The following is a 21,356-nucleotide window of genomic DNA, read 5'->3' as shown; positions in this document are numbered from 1 at the left end:
GGGCTGAGGGGGTCTGGGGGAGTTGCGGGGGGCAGGGCAGACCGGGCAGGGGCTGAGGGGGACCTGGGCAGACCAGGTGGGGTCTGGAAGGGGCAGTGGGACCATGGCAAAATGGGCATGGCGTGGAAGGGACACTTTTGGGGGTACAGAGTAGGAAAGGGGGGGCTAAGGAGGGGCAGGGAGGGCGCTGAGTGGCAGAGCTCCACAGGGGGAAGGGATTGGGGACAGGTCACTATTGGTGTGGAGACGCCTAGGACAGGACAGCAGTGAGAGACCCATGGCTGCCTCTTCCTGTTCTGTGTCTGTCTCTCCCCCGTTCCTTTTGTCTCTTTCCTTCCATCATGCTGGGACAGGGAGCTAGCTGAAGCCGTGGGCATCAGTCTCTAGAGCAGCTTGGGTAAGGGGATAATATCTTATGATCCGGTGCCAGAGCAGGAAGGCTTCTGCCATGGCGTCTTGTTTGAGGTTTGAAATGGAATGTTCCCAACAGAAGGTTTGTAAATGTGGAATCAGCTGCCAAGAAGTTAGTTTCTAATGCAAGGGGAAAAAAGAGGCAATGTATTTACAGACCAAGAGGCAACATCAGGAGAAATCCCTAGGAGAAAGCTATTAGTGATCTTGGGGCTATTTGTACTGTCGGCCAGAGAGCTAGGAAAGCCACATATTCTGTGTTCTATGCAGGGCAGAGGCAGTTTCCAGATCTGTGCTTTGTAAAAGACTAGACCATAAAGGGAAAGCACATGGGCCCTATTCTCAGTGTGAAAAAGTCGGTGGACTGAAACCTAAAGATCAGTTACCAGTGCTGTGTATTGTGTTTGACTTTGTAGGTTTGAAATAGGCATGGTTGTTAATGGTGTTTCTTTCAAAAAGAATCTTTTAAAAACTGATGGTATAGGAGGAGACAAATGAACCTGTGAAAATATGCACAGCACGCTGGGGAGCTTTCTGACATTGAGCTGATAATTGTAATGAAAGGTGTTACTCCATTGCGCACACACACAAAAGGAGAGAGAGAGAGAAAACCAAGTTTTACAACTACATAATCCGCTTCTCTTAAATTCTGATCTGCCTTCTGCATTTGTGGATGGCAGGGACAGCAGAATGAGGACCATAAAGGACAAAGCTTTTCCATTCACACACCTCCTAACTACCTCCCAGAGAGTCATTCCCTTCAGTACAGCAGCAAATTCATAGAATGTGATAGAAAGGGTGTGAAAAGTCCTCTCTTCATTTTGGAAATACCTTTTTAAAAGCCAGACTTGTGCATGGGAAAAAAAGGAAAAGTAAATCTCAGTAGGATGTGAGAAATCGGAACAGGTGATTTATTTGCCTTTTGGTAGAAATAAAGAGAGTTTAACAAATTATTGTGGGCCCAATTCTGTAAGCCCCTCTACACTTGAATTCCTCAGTTAAGTCAGTGCTCGAAGAATTGGGCTCTATAGCACAATTTGTATGTCTCTCTTTTCAGACTCAGCAGACAAGAGTATTAAGCAAAAACATTCTGAAGGGATCTCTCGATCCTGGACTGATCTTTTGCTGATTTTTCACCTTTATGTATATCTCTTTATGGGCTTCAGAATGAACTGCTTTATAGGTGTAGTTTTGTTTCTGGTGACAGCAACGCAAAATCTCCTTCTAGCTACCTGTTTCATGAAGCAGAAGACAGCATCTGCCTCAAAACCAAGGGAGTACAGGGACTATGTTATTGCAATAGTCCTCTGTCTGAAGAGGTGTTACTCACAGTTTTAATTGTTAAACCTCCAATTTTTGCAAATGGAATTTCTGTATTAGATTATGCAATCATAACTGTAGATTTATAGCTGTTGTATATCCAGCTATGTAAGCTAGCATTTAAAATACATAAAAAAGCAATTTCTCAAAGTATTCACTCAAGCCCAATGTGATTACATTAAATATTGAGCACTAAAATGACTGAAATAGCTTTTTCTTAAGTGATGATGGCATATGAGGTAAGGGCAAGTAATACTAAATGGTCTTCAGATGTAGGTTGCACATTTTTAGTTTCTTAGCAAAAGAACCCCAAAGATTCTTTTAAACAAGCACATGTATATAAAACAACAAACCAAAGTGGAATGATTTCCACTTGCAAGCTAAGGGCTCAATTCTGCAGTTGCTTACAGAGATGAGTAGCTATACTCATTTGAGTAAAGTTACTCACAGGCACAAATAGTTATGATGGTCTTAAACTCAATGTGAACATAAAAATGAAGTGATGTTTTACTGCTATCTCACTGGCAAGGAAGTATATGTTGTCAAGGCATATTTTCTGTGACTATAACTCTATAGTAGTTAAATGACTGGCTTGCATAATACGCAGTCAAGACCCACTACTGGGCAAAATTCAGCAGCTGTTTTTCAGTTATTTCAAGCATCCTACTTTGTTCTTTTTTTAATTAGAGAGGGCATGGCTCAGAAATGAGATCATACCTCCTGTGATGACAAAGTATAGCAATTTTACCTTACTATGTAGCTCAGCCTCACAAGAGCTCCTGTTTCGATTTTCTGCTGTTTCCTACTCTTACATTTCCTCTTGAAATTTCCAGTTCACCGTTTCTTTCTAAACGCACCATATATTTGGAAAATTAGATCTATGTAATCTTTATATCTGTACTATTCACTTTCTGAATGATGCACATCAAACTGAGCAGTAGAAGATAAGGTCCAAGAGGGAGAGAAACTAATAGGAGTCACTCTTTTGGAGCATGCATTGGAATGGTGGCTTTGAAAGTCTTCATCCATTTTCATATTCTGTTGTGTAACTGCTTGCTGATTGTGTAAAATGTGTATTTTGAAAAGTTTCTGCATAGGAACAAATAGTAAACATTAAGGTCCCAAGCCTCCTCTCACTGAAATCAATGGCAACAGTCCAGCTGATTTCAGTGGGAGCAGGATCAGGTCTTAAGTCTGACCTTTTCTGGAAGTTTTTAATAGAAAGAGTGGTTAAAATTAGATGTACAATAAGTTGTGTATAGGAAAAAAATTAACGTTCACTATCTTAATACTAATTAAAATATATAACACATATTTATAAAGCCATTTCCTGCCAAAGCACTTGAAAAGCTGCACAAACCATGAAAACAACAGAAAGTATGTACTATAAAAGCAAACAAATGGATATTCGTAAAGTGGGTAGAGGGGTGGGGTGAAGAGAGAAGAATGAGCAACAGACTCTAGGACCTGATCCTGTGCCCATTGAAGTCAAAGGCAAAGGTCCCTAACCCTAACCCATGCCCTTCTAAAACTTCCTGTGTCAAACTTTAAATACAAAATACTAGTCTGATTCTTGAATAAGGAACTACAAACAGCAGTAAGTGAAGGATTGGTTTTCTAACAGACAAAGGGATGCTGTCTGTTTAAAAGTCATATGTTGTCTTTGGAAAGAACAAATGTTGCTGTTATGCCTTACAAAGTCAAAGAATTTAAAAAATCCAATTGACCTGTCACTGTGTGCTTTTGCATTTCTCTCAGCTTGGACAATAATAATCTTGGTAGTCACTTTCACTTCTGTTTATATTCTGTTTCAAGTTCTTAATGGTGCAATGCTCTGTTTTTAAAATTTGTTTAAAAAACAGTAGTTTTATTGGAATTAAAATATAGAAGAATTTATCTAGTCTCAACTTCTGTAAAAGCATGTTTTTACAAAATCTAAATTTTAGGCCCCATTTAACTTCAAAGTGACAATGACCAAACAGTTATTTTGAGGAACACAGAATGTTCCTTGCAATTTCTATCTTGAAAAGGGAAACATGTAAGCATTATCTCTTTACTTTCCTTTGCAGAAGATAAAGTATAAATGTGGCTAGTGAACATTAAAGGGATACTGTGGGACAGTTTAGACCCCAAGTTTAGGATTGACAAAAACAAGGTTTTAGAAAACCTAAGATCAACAGAAACATTTAATTAAGAGAGTGCAATTTATTTGTCCAAAAGTAAATACTATTATGCAATATTTGCAACCAAGACATTGCAGCATGAGGTTAGTGCTCTAAGAACTAGAAAGTCAGTTTGACTTAGCTGTTTGTAATTGTTCAAGTTGGACTGAGTGAATGTGAACTGTAAACAAACAGCATAAACAGTGACCATTTAACAGACATTTTAAACATTTCAGTTTTAATGATTTTGGGTCTTACTAGGTACACAGAAAAATACATTCTATAGTTTAATATTAGTTTACATCCAACTGTCTGTTTTGAAAATAAACTTCAAAGCAGCCATTTTGAAAATGTACCCCCATGGGAAGGGGTGATCTCCAGCTATCTCTTAAATAAATAAAGGTTCATCCCCCCCTTGCTGTAGAGGGCAGATGTTGATTTCTTTTCTGTCTGCTGTGATATTAACCAATATTTTATTATCCTTATATCTATTGTAATCATCCTAGATAGTTACAACATGGCAAGCTTGTAGATATTTCAGCATTTCACGTTGTTCAGATGTTTGTGGTTCACTAAGATATTTTCCTCTGTTTTATGGCTTCCTGTTCTATACTATAGGTTCTATTGATGATATAAAAAGCCTCCATCCATTTGCAATAAAGTGTTTGAATACAGGTAATGTAGTAGGAAATACAACTATAGTACTTACCCATCTCGTTCAGCAAAAAGATTGACAAAAGGAACACTGTCCCTTTTTAAGGGGTGGCTTGTTTAATCCTTTGCCTGGTTTTAGAATAGAAATTATGATGATGTTTGCATGTGCTGACAGTAAATGGATTCTGTGGATATCAATTACGTCTGTGTTGGGAATTGTCTATTGATTGTAGAATGAGAGACTGACAGTCAACACCATTTTGGATTCTGTTTCCAGCTCTGCCACCAATTTGCTTTATAACCTTGGTTGTTACTTAATTTCCCTCAGTTTACTGCACTGTTGGATGAGTGTGATACATTGGGGGCTTGTGGCTATATCGACTCTTGATTAGAGCCCCTTTCAGGCTCAGGAATTGACTTTTAAGGAGAGTTGTGGGGGACAACTGCTGCCAAGAAAAACCCTGTCAGAATGGTTGGATTTGGAACAATGACAGGGAGTCATGGGGGAGCAACAGTGAGGCCCCTGAACTGGTGTGGAGGACTAGGACCTTATGCACATAGTTTTGGCCTCTACGGGATACCCTGAGATCTACATGATTTTAATACCAGAACTTCCTGCTTTTTCTTGGAGCGAAATCACAATGTCTCAGACGGAAGAACTGGGAGGAAACTGCAACTTCAGTGTTCTCATTAATTGAGAACTGTTGCTTCTCTTTTATGAGAGGTTAATTTTATCTCCTAATGAAACTTTGTCCTTAGGTTTGACAATAAGTGTTGTGGGCACAATTTATTAATTTATTTTGAAAATTATCATCATTTGCAAATAGGTTGTATTTACAGTGATGATTATAATTTTCAAAACAATGCTAATGAAGCATGCATATAAGGATTGTAGAAAGTTATGTTTACTTTTTCAAAAAGAGGTTAGGAAGATTTCTGCTTAACATTTAGGCAATATTAGTGAATGCAACCTCTGTAGTTTTGGCATATCTGTATCAAATCATTTTCATACAGGGAGATACAACACAGAATATTCTTCTAATGGCCACATGACACAGAGGGTACAGTATTGTATTTCTTTGATCTTGAAATTTGGGCTGAGTTTCCTCATTAAAACCCCAAATGTCCACATTCCTTAAATTTGTACATGGGGGATGAGGGGGTTTGCCCTGTAAAATGAGAGTTTTTCTAGGTTGCTACCAAAATATCTCCAAATCAAACCTACCTTCTTTCCTTTTTATAAAAATGTGAAATTTTTTTGTAAGAAGACTTGTTCTAATTTAATCAAAATGAGATATATTTTAACAAAAAGGAACATCAGCTCAAAGTGAGTTAATTATTGGAAAGATAAACTTTCATTTTGTAAGGACTTAGTGATATGGGATGGAATTTTCAAAAGTGCCAAAGTGAATTAGGAGCAGAAGTCCTGTTTACTCTCAAGGTACAATGGGACTTTTGCTGCTAAGTGACTTCGGTGCTTTTGATAATATCACCCATAAAAAACAGAGCATGGTCACAAATTGATTATAAGCCTATTACTCTACTGAAGGCTTCTGATAATACAGCAAACCTAGGGAGTGAACCTTATGCATCTTGTGATGGAAGAATCATGATATGACGTATCTGGTAGGTGTCTAACTCCTGTTACTCCCATTGAAGTTAATGGGATTTTGAATGTGTACTGACAGAAGAATTAATCCTATAGCAAGCACTATAGTCTCCTTTCAAGTCTCACATGAATATCATTAACACTAAGAGGAGTTACCAAGAGGTAATGCTCAGTGGTTTGAGTATTGGCCTGCTAAACCCAGGGTTGTGAGCTCAATCCTTGAGGGGGCCATTTAGGGATCTGGGGCAAAAATCTGTCTGGGGACTGGTCCTGCTTTGAGCAGGGGGTTGGACTAGATGACCTCCTGAGGTCCCTTCCAACCCTGATATTCTATTCTATGAGATAACTTCTGAAGAGTCGCATGTGGCTCCAGAGCTACAGGTTGGCCACCCCGACTTAGAGCCTTTCACCTGAGAAGCTCAATAAAAGTGCATTGTATTATTACTAATTATTATTACTGTTCATTAGAAATAAGTCCTCCAAAGGGTTTGTGCTTCCAGCTTTGTGCATAAAACACTTGTTTGGCCAGAATATTTTTACTTTAAAAGTCCTGATTATATTTGCCCTCTTCAGTGCTGAAACTACTTCCTCACATATGCATAGAAGTAATAGACCATTCAGTTGTAATTCTGAGGAGGGATTTTAGGTAATTTTTTCTTGACCCTCCAGCTAAACCTCCAGAGCGCTTTTAATAGGTATTGTAATGACTGTCTGTTCTGTTGTTGGAGTGTGCTTGTCTTCTTACTGTTTTTCTGCCAAACTGCTCACATGATTGCACTAAAAGCAAAAGCGGCTGTAGTATGTAGGAAAAATGGTATTGCCAATGTCTCCTTTTTCTGCTGTCACTGAGAAATTATCCTTGCTTTTCTATGTCACTTTTTCTCTGTGTTTTACTTTGTTTTTTTTCTCCTTTGTGATATTGTAGCTGGCCAGAAAAAAATGTTAAAAATTGGATGATATGGAATTAGGGTTCTAAAACATCTGATGCTCTTTGAGCCATGTTACAGACTGTCTTATGCAATTTTATCATGATTATGTAATGTGAGTGGTTATAAAAATAACATGTGTCCCAGGACAGTATACGGTATATGTCTGCTTACAAGTTAGTAATCCATGACACATTACTAAAATATACCTCATTGTTGCCATAAACTATAATGTAGTAGTCTGCCTCTGGTTATTGTTTAACTGAAATATTACTATACAAATATTTTAGTGGCTTTAACATTACAAGATATTCAGTGATCCTATAAAATGAATGCAGACTGCAAGCTAACTGTACAAAAATATTTCAGTTATGCCTTTTTTACTTCGTTAGGAAGAAAAAAATACACCCAGTTCTAATAAGGCATTTTGTAGAGAAGTAAACACCAGAGTCATAAATTAGAAATGGCAAGGAAAATAGCTGCCCTTGGGTACTTCAATAATTAATATTGAAATTGAAGACGTTAACTAGATTGCGGTATTAGCTCTGTTCATGTTTATACTGAATGGAAAACGTAGCTGCAGGCAACTAATGACTGAACAACCCAAGGTTTTCAAGCTCTGGCACTGCTCATCAGTTCTGAACTTTGCATGGAAAGCTTCTAGATATCCAGTGGTCCAGCAGGATTGAAAAGCTGGCTGATATACTTTGCTTGCTGTTATCCCTCTGATCATAGGAAAAGCTTACTTGTGTCTAGGCAAGTCTGAATTGGGAAGCACTTAGACTTGTCTTTTTCTAGCAGATTTTATTACAGGAAGGGAAGTATGCTATAGATTGGATACATTAGTGGTCAGCCCTCCACAAATAAAAGCAGGAATATTAAGATCCAGTCCCCATATAGCATAATCTTTGCAGTATTTTTGTTGGCCTTTTTTCTTTTAGGAACAATCCAATAAATTCATTACCCAAATTTGATGCAAGTTCAACTTCTCTTGCTGTGTAATTTACAGTAAAGAATTGGAACTTTTCATCTCATTTGAGAACACCAGCTTGTATAGGCTCTGTATTTCCAAAATGATGTGTTAACTAAAAAGAAAAGCAACATATCAGAATAAAAGTTGGCATCTTAATTCCCTAGCCAAAGCTCTAGGGCTCTGCTGTCCCCTCAGGCTAAGAGTTTCTTACTGAGGTACAAACCAACCCCTTAAAAAAGAGAGCAGCAGGTGATCCTTAACTATAGTTTTATTAATACTGTACTGTATGCTTTATAAGAGCTCAGCTCCAGGATGGATTTTCTTCCCCTACTGCCCCAACCTGAAGGGATAAATGGCCAGAAAGTGATCTACTCTGGTATTTAATTAATAGTTACACTTCTTTCTTATTCTCTATTTCTCTACAGAGGAAGTAGTAGGAGACTATAATTAACCCATCCAAGTGTATCATATTGGCATGGAAGAAGTTACTGTTACATTACTCATTGGTTTGGGATTGAAGATCTTTAGTCCTTACCAGTTTTATAATTGGATAATAGTGTTAATACAACCTTATTAAAATACTTTAATTCTCATTTGTTTTTTTTTAAAGAGAAATTTTGCTTATGATTTTTAAAACCTTTTAGGTGACCTGAAAATTAGGGAGAAAGTAGGAACTGATGTTCATTCCATACAAAATTATTTGGAAATGCAACAAATTTTATGTAACTTTTTCCTAATTCCAAACTTTTTGTTCAATTCTCTCCCACTAAAATCTTTAGAAATATTGTCATTGTCTTTAATGGGAGCAGGAACGAGCCCATTGTTTCTCTATCTAAAAAGTAAAAGTTCAAACCCTACATCCTGTGCGTAGGAAGCACCGTATATCATCAGAATATTAAATATTATTATTGAACTATAGCTACCATTAACCTTTTGTCTTCCTATTGCAGTAGTGCCTAAGGGCCCTAATCAGGGATCAGGGCTTCATTGGGCTAGCAACTGAATGAACATATGCCAAAACATGGTTCCATCCCCAAAGAGCTTACAATATAAGTAATCTTTGTACTACTGTTACTTTCTTCTGTTGAGCATGAGATATCTAAGTGTTACAATAAAGCCTGTACATTGACCAAAGGAGAGGCGTCAAGAGTTCTACGTATCTAAAGATTGATAGAGACATACTGGTATGTTCTGAGTAGATATGGCTTCTATTTATGGAGTAGTGGATTTTTCACTTGAGTTGTCCTAGCCCACATTCCTGAACAGTTCAGCTAAATATTTTATTTAATTGTAATCCATTGCTCAGAGAGTCAGAGAGAGAATAACTAAACAGACCTAGCCATTACAAGGTGAGTTTAATTGTTAATGTTTTCCCAAAAGTATGTTGTTAAATCATAAAATTTGGGAAGCTTAGAGATATTTACAACAGATTTTACAAGGAGGGTCCGTCATCTCAAGCTTCATTTGGAACACAGGATGTTTGGTGGATACCGTTACAGTGCAGAAATCCTGTGGACTACTATGGAAAACTATTTTAAAGTTTCAGAAAGCAGAAAAACATTAAGCTGTGCTACCAGTACATAGGAGGGGGAGGGATAGCTCAGTGGTTTGAGCATTGGCCTGCTAAACCCACGGTTGTGAGTTCAATCCTTGAGGGGGCCACTTAGGGATCTGGGACAAAATCAGTCCTTGGTCCTGCTAGTGAAGGCAGGAGGCTGGACTTGATGACCTATCAGGGTCCCTTCCAGCTCTACAAGATAGGTATATTTCCATATATTAGGAGGTGCCTCAATGAGAGACAAAGGAGGAGTGGAGACAAATAGAAGTAGTATTCACTTGAGATGTGGGCTGCCAGAAAGGAGCTAAACTTGTGGTTTGTCCAGGTTCTGGAGGACTAAAGTAAAGTTGAGAGACCTACTGTCGCATTGGGACCTTTCTTGGGCCAGAAGAGAGAAGGAGCAACCTTGTATTTTTCTGCCTGACCACATAATGAACATTGGCACAAAGAAAAGCCAGTCATTCTCTTATCTTCCCTTAAACTCTCCCCCCCCCTCTGTTTGGACTGTGTGTGCTCCATAAAGATAATTCTGTAACCCTTTACCATCTGCACAGAAGTTCATATTTTACCCAAAGTTACTGAACACCTGTGCAACTTCCATTGAAATCTATGGAGAAGAAAAGGTGTAATTTAGGAGAGAATTTGGCCCAGAGTGTACCATCAAGCTAGCTGGTTGAAAAGGAGAAGTGAACCTGCATTTACTAATCTGATCCTCTTCCCCGGTGCATTGTTCATTGGAGAATAAACTTGAAATGGTTTAAGCTTTTCTCATTGGTGCTAACCTTTCTTCAGTTTCGCTGATTACAAATGACCCAAATGATCACTTAAAATATTTAAGATCTTGTTAATTAATTGTATGTTAGTTTTAGAATAACAATTTTGGATATTGGTATGAACGGTATAGTCCCTCACAAAATGAAGTATTTTCAGATCACATGCATTTAATCTTAAATCCTGTAAAATAGGCATTCCACACTGATAGCTGTGCTGACATATGTTGCCTTTTTTAGTAAAGGAATCAAATAGAAAACACACAGAGCAAACAACAAATTGAGTTCTAAATCTATCTCCTGGGATTAGAGAGAAAACTGTTTTCTCTGGATTAGGTATTGATCTCTAAAGGATTATTGAATGTCCTAAAATACTTTCCAACAATAAAACCCACCTCTGTATTGTGGAGGAGGGGAGAAGTCCAAATAAGGAATTAAAAGACTCTTTCTAAATGATGGGATACCAGCATTATACAGTAGTATGCATAAACACAGAACACATTTCTGATTTGTTCTTTGCATGTCACCTAAATATTATTGAAAATTTAGCACAGAATTCATTTATTTTAATTGTCTGATTTATCAGTTAAATGTTTTCTTATTAATAATCAAAATGAGCAGATTCGATATCCTTTCAATATTTTTGTTGCCTTGTTGGTCTCAGGATATGAGAGACACAAGGTAGGTGAGGTAATATCTTTTATTGGAGCAATTTACTGTTGGTGGATGCTACAAGCTTTTGAGCTATACAGAGATCTTCTGGTCTCTCTCCACCTTGTCTCTCTCAGACTCAGTGTGTAAGTTTTTGTACAGATTTTCTTTAAGACCTGGTTTTGTATAAAATGTATTTGAAACTATCTATAACTTTCAATTATTATCTTCAGAAAACTGATGCAGCAACATACAGTAGAACTTCAGAGTTACAAGCATCTCAGGAATGGAGGTTGTTTGTAACTCTGAAATGTTCGTAACTCTGAACAAAACATGGTTCTTTCAAAAGTTTACAACTGAACATTGACTTAATACAGCTTTGAAACTTTACTATGCAAAAGAAAAAAGGTGCTTTCCCTTTATTTTTTTTAGTAGTTTACGTTTAACACAATATTGTACTGTATTTGCTTTTTATTTTGGGTCTCTGCTGCTGCTGATTGTGTATTTCTGGTTCAAAAGGAGGTGTGTGGTTGACCAGAGTTTGTAACTCTGGTATTTGTAACTCTGAGGTTCTACTGTAGTTCCCAACTCTACACTGCTACTGTGGCATTGGACAGCATGTTAGTACCGGTAGTTATGAATGTGTTCATAGCTGAAGATATGTTATAGAGAAGATGTTAAATTCATCCCTTACCTCTACTTTAGAGTCTTTTTTTATTTTTTTGTTTTGGATTCCAAGCTCTGATCTTTTCCTTACTTACAACATTTCCATTTCCAATTCTATTCTGATGGGTAATGCAAAATGTCTGAATATGGTGTCATCCTATTTACTACAGAATGGCACAAGAAATTAAATCGGGAGCGCACACTTGCAAAAAGCCATTAAGTAGCAAAATTTGCCAGGGGAAAAGTTAAATATTTATATATTTTTTTCAGTTCTATGGTTTTATTCAATTGTTGGATCTCTTTCCTGCAAATACTTTAAGTACTGAGCATATATGTTGTGTGTTTTAGGTTTTACAAAAAAATACTTTTCTCTTTGTGTGTCATCCTTTTATTTATGACCTTGGAGGATAGTGGGAAGTCAAGCATACATTAGTCAAAAAAGCGCCCAGTGAAATGAAAAGCAGTGTCATCTGACACCTAGAAACTCCATTATTTAAAATACTGCAGTTACTTTGGAGATACTATACCAGTGCATACATAGATTTGGGCACAGGCAATGGCTTGTGAAGCCTTTTTTATTTATTTGTGGACCTGAAGGCTTGACCTAGCAACCCCTTCATCACAAAATTTGTATACTGTTTTTGAAATGTGGTACTCCTTCAGAATGGAATACACAGTTCAGAACATGCAGGTGACAAATGTTGTTGTTTTTCTAGAAACAAACCTATTTTTCCTTGCCAGGGAAGCAGGCTGGAATATGGGGCACTGGTAGCAACAATTCTGTTTAAAACAAAAATAAAGAGCCTCCCCCTCAGTTCATCTCCCCTTCCTAGAATGTGTACTTTTTGTAACTAAATATTTACTCCACTGTGCACTTGAAATTATTCACTGGATAGTGCTGCACCTTGTTTCTGTTATATTCAGTATGAAATCTAAGTTGATATTGGACAAATGCTTTTGCAAATAAATCAGCCACTAGGATTCCCTAAAGTTAAGAGTTTGGCTTTGTCTACCAAAGTTTAAGATTAGACAGTGTGTTTAAAAATCAAGAGAATTCCTTTCAGAGGTAGATATCACAGAAAAACATCTGTTGAGAATGCACAGAAAGGAAGATGAATGCATTAATGAAGCAGTGTTCAGCATTCAAAGCCACTGTTTTTAAATATAAAAATAAGCTACCAAGAAGAGTTAGGATTAAAAAAGTAGAAAGGGGAAGAAAGAATAGGCTAATGCCACAACTTTAGATAAAAATATGGCACCCATAGTGTTCACTAATACAGTAAAATCCCCAAAGTACCAACAAATGGTAGAGGTTCCAAACCTTTAAGTTCCACAGAGTCCCAAAAAGGAAATTGCCTGTTTCCTTCCCTCCTACCTTCATGGAGTGGTTGCCTGCCTGACAGTATAATGGACATAGGAAATGTGTAGAGATTTCTGGAAGCTAACCTTTTCTAATTCTTTCATAGTAGACTCACTCCAGGCATCAAATGTTGGTTCTGTCCTACTGTAGCTACTATTTCTTTGACCTGTTACTAGGCTGAGGCAAGATCTCTGGGTTCGTTTCCCCATCACCATATTACTTTTGGGTCACATATAGCTCTGATATTTCCCTATCCCTTTTATCTCCCTATTGATGCACTCTAGCCACTGTCAGGGTTCTGTTCAGAGGGGCTCTTTATGCTGCACTGCAAGCTACTGGGGAACGATGAGAAACAGATTACAACCATCATTCTTTTTTTCCCACCCTACAAATGTGTTCCTTTGTTTCCCACTGGGAAAAGTTTGTGCCTGCTGCACTGCCCAGGTAACTAAAATCAAGAGTTGTTGAATGCTTCCTGGAAGGACTTCTCAACAGATAGATTAAACCAGAAATCAAGAACTTCAGTAGATTACTGGAGCACATAATTTAGAACTGTTCATTCAGATTATTTTAGAACAGTGACTCTCAACCTTTCCAGACTACTCTACCCCTTTCAGGAATCTGATTTGTCTTGTGTACTCCCAACTTTCACCTCACTTAAAAACTACTTGCTTACAAAATCAGACATAAAAATACAAAAGGTTCACAGAACACTATTACTGAAAAAATGCTTATTTTCTTATCTTTACTATATAATTATAAAAAAATCAATTGGAATATAAATATTGTACTTACATTTCAGAGTATAGTATATAGAGCAGTATAAGCAAGTCATTGTCTGTAGTTTGTACTGCCTTTGCTAGTGCTTTTTATGTAGCCTGTTGTAAAATTAGACAAATATCTAGATTAGTTGATGTACCCCCTGGAAGACCTCTGAGTACCCTCAGGGCTACACGTACCCCTGGTTGAGAACCACTGTTTAGAACACTTATAGGCCTCAGTCAAAGTACACAGTCCTTAGACTTGGAGGAGAGCAACAGCTTTGGCAGATTACCCTCTGGCACAGATAGTGTGAACAGTATGTCCCAAATGCCTTGCCAGCAATAAAAGCAAACACAAGGTCTGTCAGTGGTATAAACAGGAGCAATGTAATTTTGTCATGTCCATGCCCAGCTAGCACATAGACAAGACATCATCCAAAAGGTGCTAAATCAGTTGTTATCTGGACGTGCAGAATTAAACCTATTTTCTAAAAGGTTCCTATTAAAATGGGAATACGAAGCTGCATTTTTATAGGCTGAAGAGGATGGAAACCTAGCTTGTTAAAATTAGGTAATTATCAATAAGATCACTTATGGGAAATAATAATTAGAAGTATATGTACGTGTAAATACATACACCATATGTACCCAATAGCACAGATAAAACAATATGTGTGTGAGTTATCCTGATGGTTTCACAATGTGTTTTGTAGTTCAAGTCAGAATCTTGCAGTATGTGAGAATTTAAGCATGGAAAGTTCTAGAATTGAGGAACTGATTAGACACGAGGAAACTGATAAAACTGTTAGAGAAATATAGTTCTTTAGAACTGTAAAATTGTTCTAATGAAGGAGTCAAGAAGACAGGAAAGGATAGCAAAACAGTAGGATATGTTGTTTTACCAGAAACAGTATCTTAATTTCATACATAGGAAAATTCACCTACCTAAACTGACTATTAAAGTATGTAACTCTACTATAACTCACAAGTTAAATCAACACTTATTTTTCTTTAAATTTCCCGCAGCTCCACCAATTAAAACACTAATGTATGGTGGCTGTTAGTGTTTTAATCACTATATCATGTAATATGATTTAGAGCTGATATAGGCAACGTGATGAAAAAGTGATTGCAGAGGTCTGTCTGAATTAGCTCTCCCATTATTGCCACCACCAGCATAACTACAATTCTGGATAAGTTTAAGTAAAATGCTAATGTAGAAAAGACCACATATGGCTGTGTTCTGCATTCTTTGCACACCCAACCAAAGTCAAAGTTTTGTGTGAGTAAGGAATGCAGGATCTAGAAATTTAATATTATACATAAATGTGCTACTTGCCAGTCAGGGAACAAACTAGCATGTTCTGTGATTCAAACTCTTAGGCTGCAGCAGTACATTAATTCATTACCATGCTTTTGTTCCCATTTTCAGTACTGGAGGAAGCAGAATAGCTGGCTTTACTTTTCTGTTCTGTGAATAAGGCAGGCCAAGTGCATAAAACAGGGCAGCAGGCCTGAGTAAATTTAACATCAAATAAAGAATGACTTAAGAAAAAAATATCCAAAAGACACATTGAGGAAGAAAATGCATCAACATCAGTTTAAACAGCTGTATAGTTAGAGAAACATACTTACTCAGCTAATAGGTACAGGGTCAGTTACTCCCTTGTGTCAAAAACCTTACTGAATCCTGAATAAATGGAGAAAGGTGGTAAAAGATGAGATCCTAAGCAAATTAGAAATAGAGAAGGTTTAGAATATCAAGACATGAATGGTAATCCCCAATAGATGAAAAGCTGAGAGTTTGTTGACTTTGAGATAATGAATATTTTGGCTAAAGATTGAAGAACTGATAAGAAACTAGGAACAGTCAAGTTAATTTCTGTTTTGTGGGAAGACAGAAAGAAATTAGCAGATTTTACTAAAGTCCTTGTAAGGATAACAGATGTTCAGGAATAGAATTAAAATGGTAACTCAGGTAAATTTTGTTTGTTTTAATCATCTTTTAATAATTATACTACTCAGGTTATGTGAAGTTTCAATAACAGATAAAAGAGCAAAGTGTTAACAATGTCTTTATAGTGGCAATTTGCTTTGAGATTTTACATTACAGAAATAGCTTTTGCTGTGAAATCTAAATACTTCTGTAGTGACTTTATGCTGTAGTCCAAAACTAAAAATCCAGAATTGATAGCCTTGTTTGGTTTGTGGGTCTCTTATGACTTTGCTACTACATAATTTGGAGAGGAATATGTAGAATAAAAAGTAAAGTAGTATTGCCAGCCTTGAATGTAAAAAACCGTGTCAGCCCACCAGAAATCATGAGATTGACTTAGGATTATGCAGTTTTTAAAAATATAATAAACTCCTGGTTCTTCTTATTTGTCTTCTAGTTTTTGAGCCTGCAGGGTGTACTGTTATCACATTTTCAAGCTTTACTCCTCAATCGTGTGAACTAGAATCTTACTTTCTTTAAATGAAAACGGAGAATCTCAGGTATTCACTTGTCTCCAGGAAAGGGGCTCTAAGTAAAACATCAGATACAGTTAGACTCATGACAAAATCATGAAAGCTGGCAACAAACAAAACCTGGCCCCACTGAAGTCAATGGCAAAACTCCCACTGACTTCAGTGAGGCCAGAATTTCTGTGTAGATTTCTGTTAAGTAAAGCCAGGTGTGAAAGGCTTCACTTAAAAGTGGTTGGTGATTCAGTAGATGGCACTGTATCCTTTGGGTCATAACTAAGCCAGTGCTTTAGCATGCTGCTAGGCTGTCTTTCAGATGAAACCTAGAACCACAATCCACATAATTTGAAATAATTAAAACTCATGGCACTCTTCACAAGGGTAAGCATAAATCTTCAGTTTCAGAAAAGGCTTACTGACCAAAGTTCAACTCAGGCAGTCATATTTTGCATACCTAAACTTTCCCTAGCAGTTTCAGTTGAATAAGTTATTCTATACTTCCCCTTCTAAAAAATGTTGAGTAGACGTTGCTGGCACAGAATGGCTGCCATGTTCATACACAAGCAGTAGGAGTAGCTAATCAGACGAGAAGTGATCCCTATGTATAAAATGTAGTCTATATTGGTGCTTTGAGATCTTTTGAGTTGAAAGATACCTTGTGAATATGAGATCATAAAAATAGCGACGCCCCTGATTCTGGCAGCTTCTCAGGGTGCCCAAGACTGAGAGTCATCTTGTTACCGCCCTACCTCAATGAGAGAGAGAGACTTGCTTGTGCTTAACTGGATGTCAGCTCCCTGGCACAACCTGTCTGTTAGCTACCCAAACAATATCCTCAGGGCTGGGCCAGCCCTTACTTCACCTTGCAGGTAATAGGTGTACATCAGCCCTCCAGCCCCTCTGAAAGCGTTCCCCTTTAGTATTCAGCCCCAGCCACTGGACACTCACAGATTTGTTGTCCCCAAGGAAATAGTATACACAACTTGACTGGTACAACTCAGGTTCAGGTCCTTTATAACATCATAGCACTGAGATATAGTTATAGTGAAAACAATCATAAGTTTATTATCAAAGATAAAGATTTAAGGGATATTGAATAAGGATAATGGACAGAAATGGTTACACATCAAACAAAAAAGTATAACACACTTCTTGAGTCTAAACTTAACTTTAACAGGCTAAAATCCTTGTCTAAAGTAGTTTCTCACCTAAAGCAATCTCCCAGCATTACTAATGTGTCACCAATGTGGCTGGGATCCACCTTTCATGAATTCAAAAAGCACTGTCCTTTTTGCTCCCTCAGTGATGGATAACAAAATGTCCTTTTGCTTCTCCTTATTTCCCAAAACTCATTATTTTATCCCCAGAGTCAGGATAGCCCCATGATTCCTTTCCTGGTGTTCTGGGTCCAAGTTGTTTTCACATCCTTGTGTTGACTCCATATGCAAAACAGCCTTCCATTTTGTTGGCTTACAATGCTTAATCTTTGTCTGAATCTAGGCAGACATCCCTTTGTCTGGCAAAACCTGTCAATCCTGCCTAGGATACAGACTCTAAAATATATTTTCAGTACATATAGACAACTCCTTAAATATCATCTGTACATAAATCTTGTGATGATTATGAGGATCAGTATGACATGATCTTTTATTAGACACCTCACGCAATCCTTTTTGGATAAATACTATGAAAACAGTGTGCTAACTGTTGTCGGTTTGTCAAAGCCTGATAGGTGTGAACTCTTTGCAAGTTGGCATTGAGTGGGTCGTAGGGTCCCACTGCTGTACTCTGGCTGCTTTGTATGGACAAACTCAATAACTGTCCCACCTCATTTTTGCTGTGGGAAGTACTGTCAAGAGAGCAGGGGTGGAGTGTGAGAAAGGAACAGCACGCCAGCACTAGGAGGCACTTGGCATGAGATGAGTAGCCAAGGTACAAAAAATTCATAAAAGCAGAGTTAAAATGTCTTATAGACAAAGATGATGGATCTTCCAGAACCTTCTTTGATGTTTGAGTCCTTCATTTTTGATATCCAAATTCTGTCCTTTAATTTGTACATGGAACTCAGTTGTCACTTTGCTGTTCCAGGTATTCCTCTGAGTCCAGACAAAGTATGTGAAATTCCACAAATTAGGCATGGAAAAACAGAGCTTTAAGGAAAGACAGTAGTAATATCTTTAATAACAGAGACATTCTCAAATGGGGGTGTTTCCTTTAACTTGCTACACATAATACAGAGAGCACCCCTTAACACTCTCAGAATAAAGGCATTGGAAGTGAGAAAATAAAACTGACAGTACCTACAGTGCTTCAAATAAATTAACAAAACCAGTTTTTGTGAAACATCAGATTAGTAAAAATGTTATAAAACAAATTATTAGAGGACTTGCTCCTCTAGTCTGTAACCTACTAGCTTCTTCTGTAATGGGCTGCTTTTAAATGTCTGAGTAGGATGCTGTTGAACCTAATAGCCTGATCAGGTTCCTATTAAATTTTGGACAGTCGAGATCAATGAACACTGGAGGAATCCTTTCCTCTTGTTTTTTTTCTGCTTTAGTATAAAAAAATTAGTTGTCTATTCCTTTTGGTTTTTCACTGAATGCATTAAATTTACTTGTGCCATAATTAAAGCTCATTCAGCTCTTTATGTAAGGGTTTAAGTGGGAGGGAATTATGTCTCGCACTTAAACTGGGTGTTATAAATCCAGGTTTTCAGAATAGTAACATCTTTTAAGCTTCAAAGTCCAATTTGTCTGTGCTCTGAGTGTTTCTCTCACAACATGAATAGAGTCCAGCTGGATAGCATTTTCAAGTACTGCAGCTTGACCAGTATTTTTGTACTCCCTCCCGAGTTGCAGCCAAGACTACAGCCCCCTCCATCTCTACCAGTCATCCTGGCTATATAGCTGTCTCGGTTTCCTGGGGGAGGTCTAAATCACCATCAAAGACCTTCCTTTTGATGGACTTGAACTCTCCTCTGAGTCCACCAATGAATCTCTACATACTTTGAGAGATTCCAGGGCCACTATCAGGTCCCTCAGCATATATGCACCTGCAACAAAAGAAAATGTCCAGTCATAAACGGTACAGAAAGCTTGTCTGGTTTAATTCTATACTTATCAGAGGCCTTCTGAACCCCCTAAGAGGAGTCTGAAATTCCAAAATGTAAGAACACCTACCATAATTGCTACCATGACCCAGCTGTCCTTTTCATTCTGCTGTCGATTTTGATGGTTTAGTTGAGGGTCCAGAACATTCCCACCTTGTGAGTCTTCAGCTGTATCATCCCACACACCTCTCTCCCTTTGAAGACTCTGGAGTAGATGATGTCAGACAAATGGTTTATTGAGGCCATAACATCAGGTTATTCCATTCATTTCACCTCCATCCTCCATGCCCCCTCTTTCCTGTCCCTTTCAGGGACTCATCTCATGATATTTTGCTGAGACAGGAAGTCATTTCTTTTTTATGCATAGGGGCCATAGAAATGGTTCCATCCATCACAAGATCAAGGGATTCTATTCCAAATATTTTATGGTCCGCAAAAAGAACAGGGGATGGAAACTGATATTAGTTTCTAATAGAAGACTTCTAAACATCTTTGTGAGATCACAGAAATTTAGGATGGTGACTCTCACAGGTATAATTCCATCATTAGATTCCAGGGAATGGTTTGTGGCCCCTGACCTTCAGGACAGTTACTGAAATTTGCAGAGCTGCATCCTGGACCTTAGCACATACCTTCTCCAAGCATTGGGCCTTGGTTCACGCTTCTGGAATAGATGCTGCGGTTGGCAGTGCAGTTCTGTCTTCATTGTTACAACTGACTCCAAATCCCACTCCTTTTTCTGGAAGTCACCTGAAGTGGAGGACTCATAGGAACACTACTTGAAGAAGAAAGAGAAGTTACCTTGTGCGGGGTATGGAGTTCTTCAAGATGTGTGTCCCTATGGGTGCTCCCCTACTCACCCTACTTCCCTTCTGCTTCAGAATTTCATCTCACGGGACTTTGGGTTAGAGAAGGAACTTAGTGTAATTTGCCCATGCAGCTGTATATATCCTTGGTACAGAGCATGAGGATGTCTGGAATGTATGTGCGGGGTGAACAGGCACTGCTACGGAAAATCTCAGATCAAAGGTGCATAAGTCGCATGTGCATCTGAAGTGGAGCACTCATAGGGACATACATCTTGAAGAACTCCAGTTACTGCACCAGATGAGTAACCTCTTCTTTGATTCAAGCCTTATTGATCAGAATTAAGTATGAAAATTACAAATTCATTTTCATTAGCTGGTGTCAAGCCAATCTCAAGAGACAGGTGCTGTGGACTGTGCTCGTGTTCTGTTAGTGGACCTGATAGGCAGGTTAGATCAGGATTCAAAACTGCAGCAGAGAGGCTGGGACCCAAAATCTTAATGTGACAGCTAACATGGGAATTATTTTTCAAAGCAGCTGTCTGCAAAAGAAGGGAAACTGGAAACAGTGGATATAGACAGTCATCACAGGATTGTAGGAATCTGGGATTCCTGACTGCATAGGTCTTTAGAGACCACCCACTGAGCTTTGGCAGGTGGTAATGTAATAAGCTATAATAACGTAGAGGTTCTTAATGAAATTTGAGAGCTGTTTTATCTGAGATCTTCATTACAAATACAATAATCCTTTTGCTTGTGTTCTATTACCAAATTATATCAGAAATGGGCAGAAGAGACTCCAGAGATGGGACCACTAACTATGCAGTACTCAACTAGTTAAGGATTTGTAAATAATCAAGTCTTGCTGTGGAATTTGACCACATGGTTTTCTGGCCCAGAGACAAGACATAGTCGTCTGAGCCCCTTTCATACTGAATGTGATCTCCCCATCCCACCCTCCCAATAACCACATTATAAAAATCTAAACATCATGTGGGGTGTGGAAGGGACTCTGAGGCGGAGGGTACTGGGGAAAACTGTTACCATTAGAAAAATGCCCTGTGATTGATAATGACCACATAGAAACTCATTTTCAAAGGACTCATCTGAAATGTCCACACACATAGTAAATTGTTTAGAACTCTGTTTTTCTA

The 21,356-nt window shown here is 38.0% G+C and overlaps 1 protein-coding gene across 1 annotated transcript in view; it reads left to right on the top strand.

The window, feature by feature from the left end:
• PPM1E (protein phosphatase, Mg2+/Mn2+ dependent 1E) overlaps window positions 1–21,356 on the top strand; it is a 106,623-nt gene that overhangs the window by 344 nt on the left and 84,923 nt on the right. The window lies entirely within an intron of this gene.

The sequence above is a fragment of the Terrapene carolina genome, unplaced genomic scaffold (assembly GCF_002925995.2).
Source record: "Terrapene carolina triunguis isolate 2854851 unplaced genomic scaffold, T_m_triunguis-2.0 Scaffold231, whole genome shotgun sequence".
In the NCBI taxonomy this organism is placed as follows: domain Eukaryota; kingdom Metazoa; phylum Chordata; order Testudines; family Emydidae; genus Terrapene; species Terrapene triunguis.
The sequence above is the reverse complement of the archived record's forward strand: the minus strand, read 5'-3'. Positions and strand labels throughout refer to the sequence as shown.